Raw genomic sequence first — 25,944 nt, 5'->3', positions numbered from 1 at the left:
AGGCGAAATGACCAAAATGCCCTCCGTTTGGCTTAACGGGTCAAAATTGTCTGTACCGATTGAAAATTTTTTCTAAATATTTTATTGGCATTCTAATGCCATAGGAACCTCAATGACCCTTCTCTGGAGTCCCAATAATTATTTTATGAATTTTTCCTCGGGTCTAGGGCTCCTCGTTGCGAGAACCGCAACTTCACTCTGGTTACCCATCGTTTGGGCACCTGCTCGTTTAACTTGGTTGTATTTTATTTCAAAAATTTTTCCTAAATTTTTCTTATTAATATTTGAGTTAATTATGGTTCCTGACTTTAGTTAAAATATTTTTCTGGACGTTCTAGCTGTCCGGACAGACACCGGTCACCGGAACAGTAGAATATACGGAGTTGCTACCGAGAGGGTGTTACATGTTTTCAGCAGGTTTGGAAGGATAGTTTGTCCAAAATATAGACGGCACCTTGCTAAATTTTTATTACTAATCTTGAAACACTAATTTTGTCAAATTTTGAAAATAGTATCAGCATGATATGAATATTACATAAAAGACTTCTTAAAATCAAATTGAGCTCAGGAAATGAAATAATCATAGACTAGGTGTTCCGGCACGCCGTGTAGCACGCCTTGCTCGGCTATTCTGTAGATGGGTGAGGGGTGTTACATTTAGTGGTATCAGAGCACGGTTTAGGCGTTTATGGACCTAGATAGTTTGCATATCATGCATTGCACTGTAAGTGTTAAGATGACTCTAATTGTTATTTTGATCAGAATATGGACTCCACATCACAGAGAGCGGTCGATGAGGAAGTAGAAAGTCATGCTCCATCTATGACTGAACCAGGAGATAAAGGGAGCCTGCTCCACCAGTACCAAGTGCACCAGCCACATTTCAGCCAATGGCTGAGTTCTTTAGATAGATGGCAGGAGTTATGCCACCACCACCACCTCCACATCAAAAATCTCATATGGAGAGACTCAAGAAGCTTGGAGCAGTGGATTTTCTAGGCAAAAGGTAAGATGATTCTATCATAGCTGAGAACTGGTTAGACAGAACTGGAAGAGTCTTGCAACAACTTCATTGTACTCCAGAGCAGAATTTGGAAGCTGCTGTATCACTACTGCAAAATGATGCATACCAATGGTGGGATACAGTAACTAGTGAGGTGCCACCAGAATAGATAACTTGGGATTTCTTTCTCACTGAGTTTAGAAAGAAGTATGTGGGCAGTGTATATCTAGAAGAGAAGAGAAGGGAGTTTATTACCCTACACCAAAGACAGCTGACAGTTGTTGAATATGAAAGAGAATTTGTCAGACTGAGCCGCTATGGGTGGGAAATAGTCCTTAATGAGGCAGAGAGATGCAAGAGATTTGAGGAAAGACTCAATGATAACATTAAAGTAATGATTACAGCCTTGGGGATTACAGAGTTTTCTAAATTAGTGGAAGCTACACTGAAGGTTGAAAAAGTTAGAATGAATGAGCAGAATAAAGAGGGATGCATGCCAGAAAGCGGTCGTGGTCGATCGGTACATCTTACGCCCTAGTAAGAAATTCAGAGGTTCGCCTACTCAGAGTTTCAGTAGAGCACCAAGTCAGGGTCAGTCACAGAGGCCCAAATCTCAGTTTGCACCAAGGAGAGGCCAGTCCACCCCTTCAATGGCTAGCTCTCCAGGGATAGGGTACAGGGGACCAGCCCTAACAGTATCTATTACTTGCCCACATTGCCAAAAATGGCATAAGGGCAAATGTTGGAGGATGATAGGTGCTTGTTTACGGTGTGGATTTACAGACCACCTAGTCCGAGATTGTCCTCACATAACTGCTACATCCACTCCAGTATCAACTGATAGGCCTGGCCCTCCAACTCTAAGGGGTAGAAAGCCGGGTAAGGCTAAGGCAAGATGACTTCACGTAAAACACGTGTCAGTGCGTGGAGAGAGCAGAAGGTAGAAAATCAGCCAGAGCCTATGCTATAAGGGCATAGGAGGAACAGGATGCTCTAGATGTCATCAAGGGTATGCTCCTCCTCTATAATACTTCTGTGCATGCATTAATGGATCCTAGATCTACTCATTTATATATTTGTATCAAGCTGCCCGTAGAAAAGGGAATACCAGTAGAGGAAAGTGACCAAGACATCCTGGTCACAAATTCGCTAGGCCACAGTGTGGTAGTAAACAAGGTGTATAAGGGTTTTCCATTGAAGATTCAAGGGAAAGAGTTCTTAGTAGACTTAATAGAACTGCCTTTCCATGAGTTTGATGTGATTTTGGGAATGGACTGGTTATCCCATCATCAGGCAATTGTAGATTGTAAATTGAAGACAATCTCTCTGAAAATTGCTGAGAACGAACAAATAACAGTTGTGGGTGAAAGGATAGATTTCTTGTCCAATGTCATCTCAGCTACAGTTACAAGGAGATGGTTGAGAAAAGGGTGTGAAGCCTATCTGGCACACGTGGTTGACACTAGGCAGGGCAAACTTAACTTGTCTGATATACCCACAGTAAGGGATTTCTCTGAGGTATTTCCTGAGGAATTGCCTAGTTTACCACCAGAAAGGGAAGTTGAATTTGCTATTGAGATTATGTCGGGTGCAGATCCAATTTCAATTGCTTCATATAGGATGGCACCTATTGAATTGAAAGAGTTAAAAATCCAGCTGTAAGAATTACTAGACAAGGGGTTCATATGCCCAAGTGTATCACCGTAGGGAGCTTCGGTATTGTTTGTAAAGAAGAAAGATGGGACACTGAGGTTATGTGTTGACTACCAGCAGTTAAACAGAGTAACAGTGAAGAACAAGTATCCGTTGCCTAGAATTGACGATCTGTTTGATCAGTTGAAGGGAGCCAGTGTGTTTTCTAAGATTGATCTCAGATCGAGGTATCATCAGCTAAGGGTTAAGGATGCAGATGTGCCTAAGACTGCATTTAGAACCCGGTATGGGCATTATGAATTCCTAGTGATGCCATTTGGGTTAACAAACACTCCAGCAACATTCTTGGACCTGATGAACCGTATCTTCCATCCATACTTAGATCAGCTCGTAGTGGTCTTCATTGATGACATCCTAGTGTATTCGAAGGATAAAGCAGAACATGATGAACATTTGATAATTGTTCTGCAGACTCTAAAAGAGAAGAAACTGTACGCCAAATTATCCAAGTGTGCGTTCTGGTTGAATGAGATTGCATTCCTTGGACATGTAGTATCAGCTGAAGGGATTAGAGTGGATCCCAAAAAGATTGAAGCAGTGATGGAGTGGAAGCCTCCCAGAAATACAACTGAGGTCAGAAGTTTCTTAGAGTTAGCTGGATATTATAGAAGATTTGTACAGGGATTTTCCTTGATAGCTGCTCCAATGACCAAATTACTACACAAGAATATGAAATTTTACTAGAATGACAAGTGTCAAGCCAGTTTTGAGAGGCTAAAGGCTATGTTGACAGAGGCACCAGTGTTAACACAGCTAGTGTTGGGAAAAGACTTTGTGGCTAATAGTGATGCCTCACATAATGGGTTAGGGTGTGTACTCATGTAAGAACGAAAAGTGGTCGCATATGCTTCTAGGCAGTTAAGGCCACATGAAAAGAATTACCCTACTCATGATTTAGAGTTAGTAGCAATTAACTTCACATTGAAGATATGGAGGCATTACTTGTATGGAGATTACATAGACCATAAGAGTCTGAAGTATCTGCCAACCCAGAAGGAACTTAATTTGAGACAGAGGCAATGGATTGAATTCCTGAAAGATTATGATTGTGTGATTGACTACCACCCTGGGAAGGCAAACGTAATTGCTGATGCCTTAAGCAGAAAATCTATTGTAACATTAAGATCTCTGAATGCCCAACTATCCTTAACTCATGATGGAGTTATTTTGGTTGAGTTACAAGTGAATCCGAGTCTGTTACAACAGATATAGGATGGGTAGAAAACAGATGAGAATTTAATGGCTATTATGGGCAAAATCACTGAGGGGAAGGAAACTGAATATGAAGTGAAAGAAAATGGGTGCCTATACTATAAAGAAAGAGTGTGTGTTCCAGATGATAAAGAATTGAAAACCAGTATTCTGAGAGAAGCACATAACAGTGTGTATGCTATGCACCCAGGAAGCATAAAAATGTACCATGACCTAAAACTCCGATACTGCTGGCCAGGTATGAAGAAGGACATAGTTGAATATGTAACTAGATGCTTGACATGTCAGCAAGTCAAAGCAGAACATCAAGTTCCATCAGGTTTATTACAGCCCATAAACATATCTGAATGGAAATGGGACGGAGTCACTATGGACTTTGTTAATGGTCTACCTCTCACTCAGAAGAAGCATGATGCAGTATGGGTGATTGTGGATAGGTTGACCAAATCAGCACATTTTCTGCCAGTCAGAACTGACTACTCACTGGAAAAGCTAGCAGAATTGTATATCAGTGAGATAGTTATACTACATGGAATTTCGCTTTCCATTATATCTGATAGAGATCTGAGCTTTACATCTAGATTTTGGAAGAAATTACAAGAGTCCTTGGGCACACAACTCCAATTTAATACGACTTTTCATCCTCAGACGGATGGATAGTTAAAAAGAATAATCCAGGTCCTTAAGGATATGCTGAGAAGTTGTGTTATTGAGTTTGAAGGAAGTTGGGACAGATATCTTCCACTGGCAGAATTTGCATAGAACAATAGCTATCCAGCTAGCATACAAATGGCACCCTATGAAGCACTATATGGGAGAAAATGCAGAACACCTGTATGTTGGACTGAATTGGGTGAAGATAGGCTAGTGGGGCCAAACCTGATAAAATAGACAGAGGAAAAGGTGAAACTGATAAAGGCCAATTTGAAAGTTGCCTCAGACCGACAGAAATCTTATGCTGACTTGAAAAGAAAGGACATTGAGTATGAAGTTAGCAAGAAGGTATTTCTCAAAGTATCACCGTGGAAGAAAGTGCTGAGATTCAGGAAAAAGGAAAAATTAAACCCTAGGTTTATTGGCCCGTATGAAGTTATTGAACGTGTGGGACCAGTAGCCTACAGATTAGCCTTACCACCTGAGCTAGACAAGATACATAATGTATTCCATGTCTCGATGCTCTGAAGATACAGATCAGATCCTTCATATGTCATCTCAGCAGAAGAAATTGTGGTACAACCTGACCTGACATATGAAGAAGAACCGATTAAAATCTTGGCACGAGAGGTAAAAGAGCTAAGAAACAAGACAATTCCACTAGTGAAAATCTTATGGAGACACCACAACACGGAAGAGGCAACATGGGAGAGCAAGGAGACAATGTGGCAACAGTTCCCCCAGCTCTTCACATCAGGTAAATTTCGAGGACAAAATTTTTATTTAGAGGGGAAGAGTTGTAACATTCCCACTGTATGTATTTTGTACATTCTATTGCTTCAGTGGCCAAATAACAGTCCAGGCAAGTCAAGATGTTTGGAACTACACTTCGGTGATAGTGAACAGACATATAATGATGAAATAAATAAAAAGAAAATACAAGAAAAATCAAAGAAAAATGAAAGAGAGAAATTGAAGCTAAGTTAAACGAGCCGGCACTGCAGCGATAGGTGACTGCACTGGGAAGGCCGTTGCTGACCCCAGGACATACTAGAATTATTAAAGAAAAATTAATAAATTAGTACAAAGAAAAATGAAAAATCGAAAAACAGACAAAAATCGGTGTTACCGAAAAATCAGGAATATAACCCGAAGTGGAGCATTTTGGTCATTTGATACCTAGAGTTGCCTTTTGACCTCAATGTCCATTAAAAATAAATGATATTACACTTTAAAAATGACATAAAAATTAAAATAGGATACAATGTATAAATAGTAAAAGAATGGAGCTAAATGAGCAAATAAGGAAACTTTAACTAATTAAACATTAAAAAATATATAGTGCTCCACTAACTTGGATATTGGGACATTTATCTAAGCCTTGGGACATCAGATAGCACTCATTATCATCTTCTTCTTCATCCCACTTCACCTTGCCGAAATGAAGTTCACCATGGAAATCACCATGGCCACCCCACATGCAACCTCCATGGGTGCATGATCAAGCCACCATTTCTACTTGGTTTCTTCATTAAAGCTTGCCTACTTACCTTGGAGAAGATATTGGCAACAAGAAAAACAAGATTTGGTGAAGTTTTAATAAGCTTCAAAAGTGGTAAGTGTCCAAAACCTCTCCCTTGCTTTAGCAAACCTTATGTTTAGGTTGAGGTGAGTATTTTTGTGAAGAGAAATGAAGAAAATCTTGAGAAATGAAATGGTCCACTTTCGGCAGCCATGATTATATGTTGTATTTGAGTTTTTCTTACCTCCAATGGATGGAAATTATGGTTGCTTAACTCAAATGGAGGATGTAGTAAGTTAAAATCTAAGTATGTGCATTTAGTGCTTGAATTAAGGGTGTGAAATGGAACTTTAATGCTTTGGGCAAACTGCCATGTTTGGCAGCCTATTAAATCATGAATTTGTGTGTGAATATGTAGTTTATTAATGAAATATGCTATTGTTAAATTGTGGGCAGCATGTGTAGGTGATATTGAAGTATGATTATGTTGAAGTGTATGTGTAATATTAACATTGAGATATGTTGAATTTTGGTGGAAGTGAATATTGAACTTAATGGTGAATTGTGTGCATTGAGCACTTAAATGTTCTGCTCAAAAATTGTTGCTGGAATTGTGTGCAATATATATATGGAAGTGTGATTGATTGAATATTGAAGTAATGAGGAGGAGAAGGAATATCAAATTGGAAGTGTATGTGCTTTGTGCAGGTTGTGTATTGATGGCAGTACCTAAATTAGGGCATAAGTGCCAAACTGTAAAGCCAATTGGTATGATGCCAATGGGGGATAAAACTAGACACCAAATAGGCCAACTTTCATGGAGAAATGTTGCCAAAATTCTGCCTGGAAACTGACCTTAAAAATGACCAAATCCAGAATAGCAACCTTGCAACCCAGATTTTTGACCATATGAATAGTAATCATGAGGATGACCATAACTCACTCAAACCAGGTCCAATTGACCTAAAATTTTTACCATGGCTAGCTTAGAGATAGATCTACATATCTTATGCAGACACCAAAGCCCACAAATGACCAGAACCAAGTCTAATAGCTTGCACAAGTTCGGGTACCAAAACTACCAGGACTAAAAGTGACCTAAAATTGACCAAATTTTGCACTAAAGGTGCAATCTGTCCAGCTTTAGTAAATTGACCATATCATGGTCTATACAAGTCAGAATGATCTGAAATTTTTCTCCGCGTGCAATAAGACATAGAGCTACAATTTTTCTTCTTTGACCAGAAGCTAAAAACCAAGAGAAATAGGACTTTATGCTAGACCAATTTAGCGCACCAAAATTTGAGAATTTGACATTTACATAAAATGACGCTTGAAGCAATTTGGTAATGAATGCCAACTTGTAAAAATGGTAAATTGCACTATATTGGTAGCATATTAAATTACAATATGTGACATGTTGAGGCCAGAAACAACTTATCCATAGTATCTAAAAAGGTTAACATATGCATTGACTTATGAATTACATAATAGTTAGTAAACTCTAAAAATTGAAGAATTAAACAATTAATTTATAATGTGCCATAGTTTGCCTAGTTGACTAGTTTGGATAGGTTGGCATGCCAATAGGATTCTGACAGCTGTTCTGTAAATGGCTTCATGCCATGCTATGTTTTTACGGCTTATTATGCCGCACTGTGACTTTAATAGCCTACGGCTATACGTATTGTGTTATTATACTTGGCTTATCGCCAGATTGACTATATGGCTTTTTAGCCATGCTATTTGCACACCGGGAGATATTTTGTGACCGATGGTGTGACGGCCCGAGGTACTAGGTACCCAATGCCAGTATATCCATTTATCAAGTCTGGTCAGTATATAGGCTACACGGGCAGTAATTAAAGTACTATTAAATTCAAATAGCTAAATCCAGTCTACTGACATACAGCACCAACAAAAATTCGTAAACACTTTATTTACTTTATTTTAGTGTATATTTCTTTGCATTTGGCACCACTAAGCACAATTGCTTAGTGCGTTGCTTTTGTAACGCGTAGGTATTGGAGACACAGCTGGGGAGCCCAGCAAACCTACGACCGGGTGAGACATCGGATCTGCACAGGAGTCCAGAGTCATCTGCACTGCATTGCATATATGGTAGGACTTAGGATATCTTATATTTTGTACTTTTGTTGTATTTTTCAAATTCGGCCCTGTATTTTGTGATATTATGAAAGCTCTAAAGTTTGTAATTACTTGTACATATTAAATAACATGGAGATTTTCATGATATATTTAAATTATTATGGACTGTATTGTGGAACTGTTTAATGATTGTAAAAGTCTATTGACTTTACTGAGAAATAGAGGCTGTGAAATATTTGAGATTTTGATATTATCATATTAAACCGTTTTCAATAGGTTTGGAAGGACAGTTTGTCCAAAATACAGACGGCACCTTGCTAAATTTTTATTACCAATCTTGAAACACTGATTTTATCAAAGTATGAAAATAGTATCAGCATGATATGAATATTACATAAAAGACTTCTTAAAATCAAATTGAGCTCAGGAAATGAAATAATCATATACTAGGTGTTCCGGCACGCTGTGTAGCACGCCTTGCTCGGCTATTTTGTAGACGGGTGAGGGGTGTTACAATATTTCAATTCAACAGTTACAATAACTGTGGGATATTAAATGCATAATGGTTATTGGTTCATGTTAGGAGTTACAAACTCCTAGATGGTGTGATTTTCATTAGCATTAGTAGCCATGATTTCTAATTCTGAATCACTTAATGAATCTGACGATTCTTACTTGAAATGATGAGAAGGAATAGAGTGAATGATTCATTTCCAACAAAAATTTTAGCTCTGAATAGAGTGAATGATTCGAATTTATGCTTGACAAATTCCCTGGTATGTTTGAGCCTTGTATCAAGTTCTTCTTTAGACATAAAGCCCAAGAATAAGCACAAAAACTAAATATAAATATATCTGAATTCAATTTTAAAATAAATAACAATCACTCCCTAGCAACAGCGCCAAAACTTGATGTGTGCCGAATGTACCAGTTAAAAATACTCTACTTAAACTACTTATATATAGGGTAAGCAGAGGTCGATCTAACAGAGAATGAGAAAATGCAAAAGAAAATACATCTTAGAGACAGAAATAAATAAAAGGAACTTAAAATAGACAAAATAAACACCTAATCTATCAAACTAAATATGCAAAGTAAAATAAAAGGGGATTTTGATTTATATTCGCTAAACTACTAAGCTAAACTAAGAGTGCCAGAAGCTAAACTAAGGCTAATGACACTTATGAATACTTAACACAACTAGGTTGCAACAAATTCAGTAGAGAGGGTATATCCACCATGTAACTTATATCAATCATTGACTAGAGATGTAAAATTATTCAATTGAGTAAATTAGTTATAGAAGTGTTATAGAAGTTAATAACTTCCTTATCTTTCCTTATAGATTATATTAACTAGGAAATGCTCTACAATTAATCTTTTACCATTGCACTCAATCTAAGATTAGAGCAACTGATAATTAAGTTTAATGGTAGCATTAATCATTAGAAAGGCATCCCAATTTAAGGTAACATACTCATTCAGCATGGTTCATTTATTCTAAACACTCATCTTTATAATGAAATAGATCTTTATGTGCTACTTTTAGTCAAATTGTTCATGTTATTCTGTACTCAAATTATCTTAACATAGCAATATGTTCTCATGCACAATTAATTAGTTGGCTACCCTACCTAACCATACATTCAACATTCATAACATAAACTAAAATATAAGTGATAATCAATGTAAAACAAGTCTAGATTTTACTAAACTCAAATCAAAGTCTCATGGTAACATGTTCCATGGCTTCAACTATCTCCCTACTAAATTATAAAACTACTCGCACATAACTAAGAACATTAAACATAAACAAAGTTATAAAAGAATAGAGAAAAGTATGTTATCTCTTTTAAAAGTAATTAGAACAACTTGGATTTGATATTGTTGATGATGCTACACATTCCAAAGGATATGGAAGCACTCCATAAGCCAAAGAAATCACACCAGCAACTAGATCAAGCAGCTAATTTCTTTGAATGCACAAATAGGGAATTTGGCCACTATGAGTAAAAGAGAATTGAAAAGCTCCAAATCTGTATTTTGGACCTTTTTTCTAGAGAAAAAAAGGTTAACTAAGACTCAAGATCTGATTTGAAAGTCCTAGTTGCATTCTGACTTAAAACTCTCTCAAGAATCCTAGTTAAAGTAGGAAAATAAATAAAAAAAAAAAACTCTCTTTGTATAGACCTACCACTTGCATGACCTCAATTTTCAAGTGGTTTCTCTAGTTCGCTTGCCCTTGTTCAAATAGTTTCCTTTTTCGTGGTTACTACGGATTCATTTCTTTTGAAGGGAAGACCTGATAACAAAATGAAGGAAGAATAGCTATCCTTTCGTACCCTTGTAGGGGAATCTACTTCTGAGATGGGATGCCCAAGGGGGAAGTAAAGTCACTAAATAGAGAAATGGCTACTAGTTTGGAGTGAATAACTGTAACACCCCTATGTTCGGTAGTGTGTTCTACTGTTCCGGTGGCCAGTGTTGTCCGGACAGCTAGAATGCCTAGAACTATAATTCGATATGAGTGAGGAGACATAAAATAATGAAATACAAGAAAAGAAAATACAAGAAAAATAAAGGAAAAATAATAGCAAAGAAATGTAACCAAGTTAAGCGAGCCGAGAACCCTAGCGATGGGTGACCGCACCGGGAAGTCACGGCGTGGACCGTTGACTAGCCCTGGACCGCGGGGAACCCTGGAAAATATTTTTAGGACTTAAATAGACACCTATTGAAATACAAATATCATTAGAAATATCAAAGAAAAATTAAACATTTAGTACAAAGAAAAGTGAGAAATCGAAAAATGGACAAAACCCGGTGTTATCGAAAAATCAGGAATGCAACCCGAACAGGGGCATTGTTGTCATTTGACACTCCGAGTTTTCTTTTGACCTAAATGTCCATTGAAAATAAATAATATTACACTTGGAAAAAATAATAAAAAATTAATTTAGGGGTACCTAATATAAATAGCAAAAATGAGGTTCAAATTAAGTAATTAACATATTTAAACACATAATATAATTGATTTTGTGTAAGTGGACCACTAAGGATTATAATATACCTTAAGTGGGCAGATTACTCCACTAAAACATCATCTTCAACTTTAGAAATCACCATTGCCGTAGATGAAGAGCTCCCAAAACCTCCATTGCCGCATGTAATTCAAGCTTCATCATCTCCTCCATTTCACCTCCAAACACCAAGGTTGCTTCATTAAAATTTATCCCCACATCACAAGGAAGAAGTAGATACCAATATTAAGAAGTTTTAGTGAAGATTTAGCAAGTCCCAACAATAGGTAAGTTTGAGTTTTTGATTGTTGCTTTGTTAAAGTTTGTAAGGGTGTTATGGGTGTTTGATTTGTGAAGAAATTTTTGAGGTTTGATGTTGAATGGGAATGTGTACTTTTGGCAGCCATGGAAACACCTTGAAGATAGTTTACTCTTTCTTGTAAATGGTGGATTAAAAGGTTTATTAAATATTTATGTGTATGGGAAATCATTTGGGTGATTATACTTAGTATATGTAAATGTGAAATGAAATTTAAAGCTTGGAAATTAATGGAATGTAAATGTACCATTGTGGCAGTTTGTTAACTCTTGAAGAATGCTGGAATTCATGCTTGGTTTATGGAATAATGATGTTAATTTGTGATAGGGGTTATGGCAGTTTGAGTGTGAAGGAACGGAAGCGTGAAAAACACAAGTTTATACCATTGAATTCAAAAATTTTCGCCTAGGGTCACATGCATCATGCAAGATTTATTTTTATCTATTTGATTTCAATGATAAACAACATATTAAAACTCTTTTAATATGTTTTTGGATCTGTATTTGCCATTTAAGATTTTAAAATTAATCAGATTAATTTTAGAACCCTAGATTAAATCAAGAACGATTACACTAACCTCTTGATGCACTGCAGCGTGTCTGCGCCTTTAAGATTCGTCTTCAGGACACCAGATGTTGTCCCTCTAGCTTGTCCACACCAAGAACACCTATGGCAGCCCTTGAATATCTTCTAAAGCTTTTTCTATTAATTAGAAAATCAAGTTCTGCCTTTTAAGAGATTAAAGATGTAAACAGGACACTAGAAACAATTTCTAGTGTTCTTAATTCAAGAGATTGATGGCTAATCTCTTTGAATTGATAAGAAATGAAGAAGAAGAGATGAAAACCCTCAAAGTGGCGTGACAAAGGAGTGTGGCTGCTGGTTGTGTTTTATTTTCTCATAACAACACTTAAATAGCTAGGTTAACACATTAAACCCTTGCCACATGTCACCCTTTGATTAGCTCTAGGTTTAAGTGACCCAATCACATTGTGCCAAGTGTCAAACCTATATTTAATCTTGATTTTAATCATTTTACATGATTAAAAAAACATTTCGCAAGCTTATGTGTTATGCCATGTGTCACCATCTCATGGTGCCACGTGTCACACTACAAAATGACCAAAATGCCCCTGTGTTTTAATTTTGAGTTCTTAACCCAAAATAATTATTTTCCTCTTCTAATTAATTTATATCAAATATAAATTAATTAATTAATCTCTATTAATTAATTTCTCATCAATTAATTTCATATTTAAACACTTTAAATATAAATTTAACTTATATTATACATCCAATAATCTAGATTTGGTTTCAAGTCATGCTAGGGACTTTGCAATCTAATTGCAAACCAAACCTATTTAATTAATCAATTTAAACTCTTTAATTAATTAATTAAATCATATTTAATTAGGTGATAACTTGTGTTTGTGTGTGACTTACTAGGCTCATCACTAATTGGCAATGAGACATGATATCAACTCTTAATATCATCAGAACTCTTTCTTACCATAAATGATTTCTCTAAATCATTTTATGAACCTCATAGACCATGGTTAACACCTAGCATAGCATGCCATGGCCACCCAATTAGTAATAAGGTTTACCTTAAATGAACCTATAATCATATGTTACCATGCACTAGAATCTCTCTGTTACAAAATCCCAACTCAAGCTGGAGTCATGGTTTATGTCAAACTCCATTTGCTATGAATATTATGTTCTCTTTTAATTCCAGTTCTTGATTAAAAAGATTTTCTCATCGAAACTCTTTTCGAATAAATCTATCTGTCTGCCAGAACTTGAAACATCAAGAACAATTAAATGAACATAGGATTTTATCTCTATTTACTTAGAGGAACAGATTCCATCTTGATCAACACCTACCTCCATATATAACTAGTAGGAGCCAACACATGCCCATATACCCATACACAGTACAAGTATGAAAGTAGTATCAAACTCAAACTACCTATATACAAGATAACTGTGCTATCTCAGGTCTAAAGATTATATGCAATGATATGATTTATGACAAAACATTGACAAGAGTAAACTCCATGTGCTTGTCATAAGTGTCACTGGTTCGGCCTACTTATCATTTATAAGTGCCTATCATGTTTGTTATATGGCATGAGACTCACCATTCCATCTTACTTATATCTCATATAAATAACTTGGGAACAAACAATAATACAAACTTTCACGATAACTCATGTCCTTATTATGAAGTATCCTCGATTGTGAACCTATTTATGATACTTCGTGCTAGAAATATTGTCACTCATATTCTTAACAACTTAAGAATAATATTTCTAACAAAATATCAATGGACCTTTTCTATTACACATAAATATATTATGTAAACGGAAAAGTGGAAATGCCTTTTATTAATAAAAATATGTACAAGATACATACTAAATGATATGCTCTAGGGCATACTACTAACAATCTCCCACTAGCACTAGAGCCATTCATTACAATATCTTAGACCTATCTTCTCAAGATGTCGGTCTAACTGAGTCTGTGACATAGGCTTAGTGAATGGATCAGCTGGATTTTCAGCTGATGCTATTTTCTGCATGGCTATATTGCCTTGCCCAACTATATGTCTGATAATGTGGTAATGCCTTTCTATGTGTTTGGATTTTGGGTGAGACCTTAGTTCCTTAGCCTGTATGACTGCTCCATTGTTGTCACAGTGTAGTGGAACTGCTGACTCAATGGAAGGAACTACTGTAAGTTCTATCACGAACTTCTTTATCCAAACAACTTCCTTTGCAGCATCTGATGCAGCAATATACTCAGCCTCTGTAGTGGAATCTGCAGTCGTGCTCTGTTTGGAACTCTTCCAACTGACTGCACCTCCATTATAAATGAACACATATCCAGAGGTAGACTTTCTATCATCGATATCTGATTGGAAATCAGAATCAGTATAACCATCCAATTGCAAGTCTCCACCTCCATAAATCAAGAATAAATCCTTAGTTCTTCTCAAGTACTTAAGAATATTCTTGACAGCTATCCAGTGTTCCAAACCTGGATTGGATTGATACCTACTAGTCAAACTAACAGCATATGCGATATCCGGCCTAGTACACAACATTGCATACATTAAACTTCCAATAGCCGAAGCATATGGAATCCTGGCCATCTTATCTCTTTCTTCAGGTGTCTTTGGAGACATCTCTTTAGAAAGGTGGATACCATGTCTCACTGGTAACAATCCTCTCTTGGAATCAAGCATGTTAAACCTCTTTAACACCTTTTCCAAGTATAGACTTTGGGATAAACCAATTATTCTTTTCACTCTATCTCTATAGATGCGAATCCCAAGAATATAGGTTGCCTCCCCTAAGTCTTTCATGGAGAATGTATTTGACAACCATACCTTTATAGTCGTCAACATACCTATGTCATTACCCATCAAAAGTATGTCATCCACATATAAGATAAGGAAAGTGATAGCACCGTCACTAACCTTCTTATATACACATGGCTCATCCTCATTTTTGATAAAATCAAAGGATTTAATGGCTTCATCAAAACGGATGTTCCAACTCCTCGAAGCTTGTTTCAACCCATAAATGGATCGCTTTAGCTTGTATACCTTGGAACCATCTTGGGATTCAAATCCCTTAGGTTGTTCAATGAAAATGTTTTCTTCAATGTATCCATTGAAAAAAGCTGTTTTGACATCCCTCTGCCAAATCTCATAATCATAGTACGCAGCTATTGCTAATAAAATCCTAATTGATTTAAGCATGGCAACAGGCGAGAAAGTCTCCTCATAGTCGATTCCTTGCCTTTGGCGAAACCCTTTCGCTACTAGCCTTGCCTTATAGGTCTCTACCTTTCCATCAGAACCAATTTTCTTCTTGAAAACCCATTTGTTCCCTATAGGTATAATACCTTCAGGTGGGTCAACAAGATCCCAAACTTGATTCTTATACATGGAATCAATCTCGGATTTCATAGCTTCAATCCATTCTGAAGAGTTTATATCTGATATAGCTTCTTCATAGGTAAGTGGATCATCTCCATGATCTACTTCTTCATGTGTAGACAACTCTTGTTCTTCTTCATGAAGAAAACCATATCTCACTGGTGGGTGAGATACCCTGGTTGTTCTACGAGGAACATCTGTAGATGTTTCATCAACGGTATTGGTTGACTAGATGGATCTATATCCATCGATGCATTGGTTGGTCAGAATTCTCCAATTCTAACTCTATTTGCCTTTCTTTGCCTCCTTCTTGAACAAACTGTTGTTCAAGAAATGTGGCATCTCTACTTATCACAACCTTTTGTGAAGTAGGCAAATAAAAATAATATCCAAAACTATCTTTTGGATATCCAACAAATCGATCTTTTTCTGATCTGGTCTCCAATTTATCGGTGTTGACTTTTGATATAATTTGGACAACCCCAAATCTTAACATGCTTAAGACTTGGTTTTCTTCCATGCCATATCTCATAAGGTGTGGAAGAAAGCGATTTTGATGGAATCCTATTCGAATATACAAAGTGATTCTAATGCAAATCCCCAAAGGAGATTGGCATATCGGTATAGCTCATCATACAACGTACCATATCCAATAGGGTACGATTTCTCCTTCAGATACACCATTCATTTGTGGCGTTCTGGAGGAGTCGGTGAGAAACAATGCCATGCTCTCTCAAGTATTCATCAAATTCGATACTCAAATATTCACCTCCACGATCCGATCGAAGAGCTTTAATATTCTTTCCTGTTTGATTTTCTACTTCGAATTTAAATTCTTTGAACTTTTCAAAAGATTCATGTTTGTATTTCATCAAATACAAATACCCAAACCTTGATTTATCATCAGTAAAGGTAATAAAATAATGAAAACCCCCTCTAGCCATTTCTTTAAATGGACCACATACATCACTATGTATTAGCTCCAAAATATTTTCAGCTCTTAGCCCTTGTCCAACAAAAGGTGATCTAGTCATTTTGCCCTGAAGGCAAGATTCACAAGTTGGAGTAGGCTCAGAGCCCAATGAGGATAGAATCCCCATTTTCTCCAGTTTTGCAATCCTATCTTCTGCAACATGACATAACCTTAAGTGCCAAATATATTTTGAACTTGAGTTGGTTTTCACCATGGCATTGCATTCTTTTAGATTGCTATACTCTGGCCAGTGGAAACACTTTCTTACTGGCAATGGAAACACTTTCCTGTTGGCAGTGAAACACTTTTCTTTGCCTTTGTCAGCTTTGGTCTTCCCTTTCTGTTTAGCTATTTTCTTTGAAGGACCAGGAATCTAAGGTTTCTTTTTCTTATTGCCCTTCTTCTTGTTGGACTTTCCAGCAGAAGAAGATGCAACCAAAGCTACCTCTTTTCCTTTATTGCCTGGCATATTCTTTTGGGCAATAACCAGCATGTTGAGTAAACCAGCTAAGGTGCATTCCTGTTTAGTCATATGGAAATTTATCACAAAATTCCCAAAAGACTCAGGAAGGGACTGAAGGATCAAATCCGTCTGTAGTTGGAAATCCATGTTGAAGTCAAGATGTTCCAACTGCTCAATCAGCCGAATCATCTTGTGGACATGATCCCCAACATTCTGTTCCTCAGACATCCTCATACGGAATAGCTGTCTAGATATCTCATACCTAGCATTCTTGTTGTGCTCACCATACAACTCTTGTAGGTGAAGGAGGATCTCACTCGCACTCTGCATGTTCTCATGTTATACGTAACTCATTACTCATGGAAGCAAGCATGTAACACTTAGCTCTCATATCATGCTCCTTCCACTTGTCCAAAGTTTCATATTCCTCTTGTGTGGCCTCTGGAGGTAAGGGACCAGGAACATTTGAATCTAGAACATATCCTATATGTTCAAGGTTGAGACAAGTTTCAAATTTCTTAGCCAATCAGACAGTTAGGTCTGTCAACCTATTGTGATCAAGTATGCTTGCAAGGATATTGGATGGTGGTGGTTGTTTTGTGCTCATTTTTATCAGAAAATTAATTGCAGAAAATAACTGATTAATTAGTAAATGTATCATGTAATTAACCAAAATGATTATGGTCTTTTAATCAAATTGGTCCTCCCACTAACTTAGCGAATCCTACACTTCCAAAGTAGAAAACGGAAATCCTAGTTGGATGGATTTCTAGTGGGTGATTAAATTCTTATAATTCTATTGATCATCCTCAGGTACATCCATTATTGGAATTACAATAAACTATAAGTGAGCAACTCCTTGCCCATCACATCTCATGTGAGGTTCAATCCTTTACCTAGCCCCTAATGCTCAAAATCTCAGGTACATCCATTATTGACTTATCTTGCATTAGTTAAGTTGATCCCATTGAGCCAGTAATTATGCAAATAATTTTAATGTGCTCAGGTACATCCAATATTGGCCACTAAACCATTTACATATTTACAACATCTTATGCTTAACAATTATTCTTAAGAAAATCTCTTAAATAAATTGCATCTTATGCAACTATTTAAAATTTCTTAAAATAATTGCCCCAATGGAGGGCCTATGTTATAATTACTTTAATTATAGCATTTCCAACTTAATCATTTGTTTGGAAGATTTTATGGTCATTTTATTTACTATTAAGGTCTCACTTTGCACATTATCCATTTAGCATGCATATATCATATAATTGGATACATTCCCATACATCTCATGCATTCATGGATAAGCAGTAAATATGGTATGATCATTGACTTTCTAAGGGATTCAATTCTGAGCCACCAAGAATTGAATCAGGGCATTCCTAGGTGCATTTCATTCATTCATTTTACAAGAGTTGCTGAAGGAGTACATAATCAACACTTGATCTTGAATTCCTCCCACTGGTCCCACCAATGCTCTTGACCTTCTTGAACTTCTTGCAATCCAATATTACATAGTAATCCTTGGCATACCAAGGCGAATTTACAAGAACTTAAATAAATGAAATTACAACCCAAAAATTATTACAAACTTAATAATACATGCCCAAAATAAATTAAAATAAATTAATTAATTTACAATCCCAAAGAAACATAAAAGAAATAAATCCAATCACATTGGTCTTTTATAGTCCATAATCATCCATCATGCATATCACTATTTAACAATTAAATAAAACATACATACTTAAACTAAATTGAATATCTCATATTCAACTTAAAAATCCAGATTTGAATATGATTCAAATAAATTTAAAAATTCAGATTTGAATCTCATTCAAACAAATTTAAAAATTCAGATTTGAATCACATTCAAACAACTTCAAAAATTCAGATTTGAATCTCATTCAAACATTTTTAAAAAAATCAGATTTGAATCACATTCAAATATTTTTTTAAAAATCAGATCTGAATTTTATTCAATCAATTTTAAAAAATTAGATTTAAATATGATTCAAACAACTTTAAAAATTCAGATTTGAATCACATTCAAACAACTTTTAAAATTCAGATTTGAATCACATTCAAACAATTTTTTAAAATTCTGATTTGAATCATAATTTAATTGTGTGATAAAAATTCTAATTAAACAATTTAATTAGACATAAAATGGATCTTAAATCATACAACAATTGCACATTCACCATCCATTTACCTTTGCACACCATTGTGATGCATCAACCATGCGCACCATGGTGTTCATCATTTGTGCCGCCACTTTGACTTTGCAACCAGCAATAAACTCTTGATCTCATGATCAAACACACAATTAAATCATATAAACATCAATCTAAATGGAAAATATAGTGGCTCTGATACCAATTGAAGGAACGGAAGCGTGAAAAACACAAGTTTATACCATTGAATTCAAAAATTTTTGCCTAGGGTCACATGCATCATGCAAGATTTATTTTTATCTATTTGATTTCAATGATAAACAACATATTAAAACTCTTTTAATATGTTTTTGGATCTGTATTTGCCATTTAAGATTTTAAAATTAATCAGATTAATTTTAGAACCCTAGATTAAATCAAGAACGATTACACTAACCTCTTGATGCACTGCAGCGTGTCTGCGCCTTTGAGATTCGTCTTCAGGACACCAGATGTTGTCCCTCTAGCTTTTCCACACCAAGAACACCTATGGCAGCCCTTGAATAGCTTCTAAAACTTTTTCTATTAATTAGAAAATCAAGTTCTGCCTTTTAAGAGATTAAAGATGTGAACAGGACACTAGAAACAATTTCTAGTGTTCTTAATTCAAGAGATTGATGGCTAATCTCTTTGAATTGATAAGAGATGAAGAAGAAGAGATGAAAACCCTCAAAGTGGTGTGACAAGGAGTGTGGCTGCTGTTTGTGTTTTATTTTCTCATAACAACACTTAAATAGCTAGGTTAACACATTAAACCCTTGCCACATGTCACCCTTTGATTAGCTCTAGGTTTAAGTGACCCAATCACATTATGCCAAGTGTCAAACCTATATTTAATCTTGATTTTAATCATCTTACATGATTAAAAAAACATTTCGCAAGCTTATGTGTTATGCCATGTGTCACCATCTCATGGTGCCACGTGTCACACTACAAAATGACCAAAATGCCCCTGTGTCTTAATTTTGAGTTCTTAACCCAAAATAATTATTTTCTTCTTCTAATTAATTTATATCAAATATAAATTAATTAATTAATCTCTATTAATTAATTTCTCATTAATTAATTTCATATTTAAACACTTTAAATATAAATTTAACTTATATTATACATCCAATAATCTAGATTTGGTTTCAAGTCATGCTAGGGACTTTGCAATCTAATTGCAAACCAAACCTATTTAATTAATCAATTTAAACTCTTTAATTAATTAATTAAATCATATTTAATTAGGTGATAACTTGTGTATGTGTGTGACTTACTAGGCTCATCACTAATTGGCAATGAGACATGATATCAACTCTTAATATCATCAGAACTCTTTCTTACCATAAATGATTTCTCTAAATCATTTTATGAACCTCATAGACCATGGTTAACACCTAGCATAGCATGCCATGGCCACCCAATTAGTAATAAGGTTTACCTTAAATGAACCTATAATCATATATTACCATGCACTAGAATCTCTCTGTTACAAAATCCCAACTCAAGCTGGAGTCATGGTTTATGTCAAACTCCATTTGCTAGGAATATTATGTTCTCTTTTAATTCCAGTTCTTGATTAAAAAGATTTTCTCATCAGAAACTCTTTTCTGAATAAATCTATCTGTCCTGGCCAGGAACTTGAAACATCAAGAATAATTAAATGAACATAGGATTTTATCTCTATTTACTTAGAGGAACAGATTCCATCTTGATCAACACTTACCTCCATATATAACTAGTAGGAGCCAACACATGCCCATATACCCATACACAGTACAAGTATGAAAGCAGTATCAAACTCAAACTACCTATATACAAGATAACTGTGCTATCTCAGGTCTAAAGATTATATGCACTGATATGATTTATGACAAAACATTGACAAGAGTAAACTCCATGTGCTTGTCATAAGTGTCACTGGTTCGGCCTACTTATCATTTATAAGTGCCTATCATGTTTGTTATATGGCATGAGACTCACCATTCCATCTTATTTATATCTCATATAAATAACTTGGGAACAAACATGAATACAATCTTTCTGGATAAGTCATGTCCTTATTATGAAGTATCCTCGATTGTGAACCTATTTATGATACTTCGTGCTAGAAATATTGTCACTCATATTCTTAACAACTTAAGAATAATATTTCTAACAAAATATCAATGGACCTTTTCTATTACACATAAATATATTATGTAAACGGAAAAGTGGAAATGCCTTTTATTAATAAAAATATGTACAAGATACATACTAAATGATATGCTCTAGGGCATACTACTAACAGAGTGCATGTATGATGGTGTGAAGTTGGGCATGTAAATGAGCATGAATTGGTGATTGAATTGTTGTAAATTGAGTTGGACAAATTCTGCACTTGTTGGTGCACATTGAATGTAATTGTAAGTTGCCAAAATGACCTACAATATGTTGTAAATTATGTTTAGGTTGTGGTACAACCAGAATTGGTTTGAATGTTGAGTTTGGTGAGTGTTAAAAGTGATCCTTGATGTGTATGCAAGAATTGCAATAAGGCAGTTTGAGTTTTAAGCCTATAACTTTAAGTGTGTGGCTCCAATTGGTATGAGACCAATTGGAGGTGAAACTAGGCACAAAATGTGCCAACTTTCATGAAGGAAGCTTGCCAAAATTCTGCTTGCAAGGTAGCTTGAAAAATGACCAAATCCGGATTAAGTGCAATTGACGCCTGAAAATTGACCATTTGGGCAGCAGTTAGTGTTTAGGCCTTAACTCATTCAAAACAGGTCCAATTGACCTGAAATTTTGACCATGAATAGTTAAGACCCATATCTACAAGTCTTATGAAGACACCAAGCCCAGAAATGACCATAAGCAAGTCAAACAGCTTGCACAAGTTCGGGTCCAAAAAGTGGCCGAACCTAAAATGACCTAAAGTGACCTAAAGTGACCAATTTTGATGCAATTTGACCAGCAATAGTAAAATGACCATAACTTTGTCTACATAACTCAGAATGACCTAAAATTTTGCCCCGCGTTCCATAAGACATAGATCTATGAGTTTGTAGTTTTGATCGAAACCCGAAAACTGAGGGAACTAGGTCGTCCGGCAAGGTCAAACTAGTATCCTAAAATCTAGCAAATTGCAATAAAACGCAAAATACATGGAAATGAATTTGGTAACATGTACCAACCCTAAAAGACTATTGAATGTGACATATTAGTGACATTAAAACCGAATTTACCTAGAACGCATCGAGGGTCGACATATTAGGTTGACTAAGGAAATAATAGAATTCGACAAATTAATTATTGAACCTTATTCTTAGAGACAGTTTAAATGAGTACTGAAACACTTCAAATTGTGTTTCTCAGTTAGCAAAGACTCAGGGAAGGGGAAGGAAACACTGAGTCAGAGCCAAGAGACAGTTATCAAAGGTTTGTGCACAACTAGTTTTTAACTGATTTTGTTTTGAATATTTCATATGATTAATTGACATATTTTTCTTATGTATTATGTTTAACAAGCATTGGATTTAATTCAATGATTATTAAAATTGTTATAGTATGTATGAATTTAGCTTTGTGAAATGGTATTTCCACAAGTATTAAGCATTGTTATGGATTGAATAAATTATGTTTTGGAAAATTGTGATAGAACATGTTTTGAATTGTGATGGTAATTTTCATGGAAAAATGCAAATTTATGATTTGAATTGTGATGAGTATAAAAATTATTGGATATTGGAATTGAATTTGAATCGAATTATATTGTGATTTAGGCTCACTAAAAGGATTGCGATATTGTTTTATATCTCACTATAGATCCTTGACTAGGTTATTACCCGTCTCTCTCATTTGTTGAGAAGACAATGGAGTTAGTTGTGTTTTGATTACTATGGTACATGCACAGGCTTAGATTTTCCTCTGATTTGAGGTTAGATCTAAGTTTTTTTTATCATTATGGCCCTTGCGGAAGATTCATTATTGTGATGGTACTGTGCACGATGATTCAACCTCCCCGACCATAGGGAGTTAGAATCTGATTCGACCTCCCCGACCATAGGGAGTTAGAATCACATCGAATATGGCCCTTTCGGATTAGTCTTGCATAGTTAGTGAGATAAAGCATGGTTTTTGAGATACAACATGATTTTTGAGACACAGAATGTTTCTGAACAGTAAAGAATTATGATTTCAGTTATGATTTATGTATAATTGATTTTGTTGGAACTACCTTAAATGGTTAGTCATGATTTGATAAATTGAATTTCGTGATCAAAGTCATTTTATACAAATCATTTACCTTATTGGCAATGAATATTTTGAGTTTTGGAATTTGATGAGTATTCAGATTTCTAAATTATTTATTGTAAATTTTGTCAATGTATATTGTACTATGTTTTAAATTATAGTTGTGCATCACTGAGTTCACAACTCAGCGATAGCTTTGTATACTGTCGCAGGTAAGAAGAGCATAGAGTAGTGAGTAAATTTCTTTAAAGACACTTTCAGATCAGCTCTAGATATATTATAGGTATACCCATGTACATAGGTTTTGATGTATGCATGTAATAATATGTATGTAAATTATTTGAGCAGTTATATAAAAACTCTTGTAAAACATTTTGGTATGTAATTAAATGTAAATTATTGTAAATATAAATTTGAGATTTCATTTACTTGAATAGTTTTGTATTATAAATTTTGAGTCTTGTAATCAATGAAATGTTTCTTTATGATGAGATTAGTTTGAAAATGAATTGATTGTTTATTGAGAATTGAATTGTGAATTGAAATAAAGTCATTGAAGTTGTATTTGAGAAAACATATTGGAAGTGTGTTCTTTGCAGATTTTGAAGAAGTGTTTTCTCAAAATACAGCCGGCACTTTGCCGAAATTTTGAAAAAATTTTATAACACCAGATTTTAATTGATGATTTAAATTTCACAAAAATTGTTTATAAAATCCCTTGTAGTATATCTAATGGGTTATTAGTAAGTGAAGTACGGTAATTCATTAGGTGTACTACGAGATCATGTTACATCTTACAGGGGAGTAGGGTGTGACAATAACAGGTTAAATAGTTTAGGAATTCATACATGGAGAAAGGAAACAGAAAGCACTATTTACAGGTTACATGAGAAGTTCTTGCCTCTATTTTATTGATTTTGGGCCTTAAATAAAATAATTAAACTCATTAATTAAGGCCCTAACTCCTTGTTCCACATAACCATAAAGAGCCCAAACACATTCAACATGTGACCCTCAATGTACTCTGGCTCAGTTGTTCTCATTTTTTATATATCACAATAAAATATATCAACTAAGGTCCATCAAAGCCCACAAGGTTAGATTCGCACTGTAAATAATGGATCACATACAAGTTCCATTAAAGTTGTCTAAAGAAGCTCAATATAGATTGATGTTTGAATCTATTCATTTTTTATCATTAGCCTCTAAATACCATGAATAAGATACCTCTAAGCCCATTTTATCATTGGCTAAGTCCTCATCAAAATCGCAACTCCTTTTACTTTAAAATGCTTGATGTGTGTTTTACTTCTTTTTGTGCTCAATTCACCACTTTATGCTTCATAAGCTCTTACATACTCTTGTAAACACCTAATAACATTAAAATAAGCTTTAACAAGCTAATTGAACAAGAAAAAAACTAAAAATACTAAGTAGACAATGATAAAGATATGATATTTTAAGCAACTATCAATGTGGAAAATATAAGAAAAATAAACAGGAGAAAATGATTAAGGTGGACCCACAGCCTCATTAAAGCTGATCCCATGTTTGGCATAGGATTCTGGATAAAACAATGTAATGAAAAGCTAACATAATGGCTATTTATTCAATGTAATCACATGCAGATAAGATAAGCTTTATAATCAAAGTTGATTTTTTCTTTGGCCACTTGTAGAGTATATGAATAAAAAAAGCCAACACGTGGCTCACCATTTAACTGTCAAAATTAGTCATATCATAGAAAATATGTAAATATACAAAAAGTAAAATCTGTACATTAGCTGTAAATACCAGGAATCAAATATCATGGTCTATAAAAAAGATAAGATAGAGTTACAAAGGGATGTCCAATGGTTCTGGCAAGAAGCTAAGAACTTTGAGCATGACTAGTGCTCTTGAATCATAGACTCTATTAGTGCAGTCAGCTCCCTCGAAGCCTTGCCCTTAGACAAGATCACACCCTTGTTAATCATGTGATCAAGAAGCAAATCCTCCTCTTGATGTATAAGAAAGGCCTCCTCTATCTTTAGCTTTATAATCTCTACCTTCAGACAAGCTATCTTTTCTTAAGCTAGCCACTTTATCCTTGATGGCCTTCACCTTGTCCTCCCTCTCTCTAGCTTAGGCCATATAGCATTGAGCTTTCTAAAAAAGCTCCCTAAACTCAGCATGATGGGTAGTGAAAGTAGTGATGGAAGTAGAGAGTGTTATAGAAGGCTGTCTTTTCTCTGTATAAGTAGAAAGGATCTCAACAACCTATGTCTAGACATCCTGGAGTGGTGTGCTTATAATAGTTAGAGTAAAAAAAAGCCAAAAACAGTGAAGACCTCTACCCTTCTATTGAAAGCTAAGCTCTATAAACAGTAAGTAGTGCAGCTAGTTCTTAGCCACTATAACTATGCTCTCAGAGGGCCTAGCAGTAAGATGAGTATTAGAGGAGTTGCCAGAGAACTTGGTTAGAAAGTAAAAGTCAAGGTCCTAAAGAGGATCAACCACATTAACCAAGGTGCCAACCCTATGACTCGTGACAACTGAGAAGCTAAGAGTGAAAGAAGTCA

This window comes from Hevea brasiliensis, chromosome 2, assembly GCF_030052815.1.
Source record: "Hevea brasiliensis isolate MT/VB/25A 57/8 chromosome 2, ASM3005281v1, whole genome shotgun sequence".
Classification (NCBI taxonomy): domain Eukaryota; kingdom Viridiplantae; phylum Streptophyta; class Magnoliopsida; order Malpighiales; family Euphorbiaceae; genus Hevea; species Hevea brasiliensis.
The sequence above is the reverse complement of the archived record's forward strand: the minus strand, read 5'-3'. Positions refer to the sequence as shown.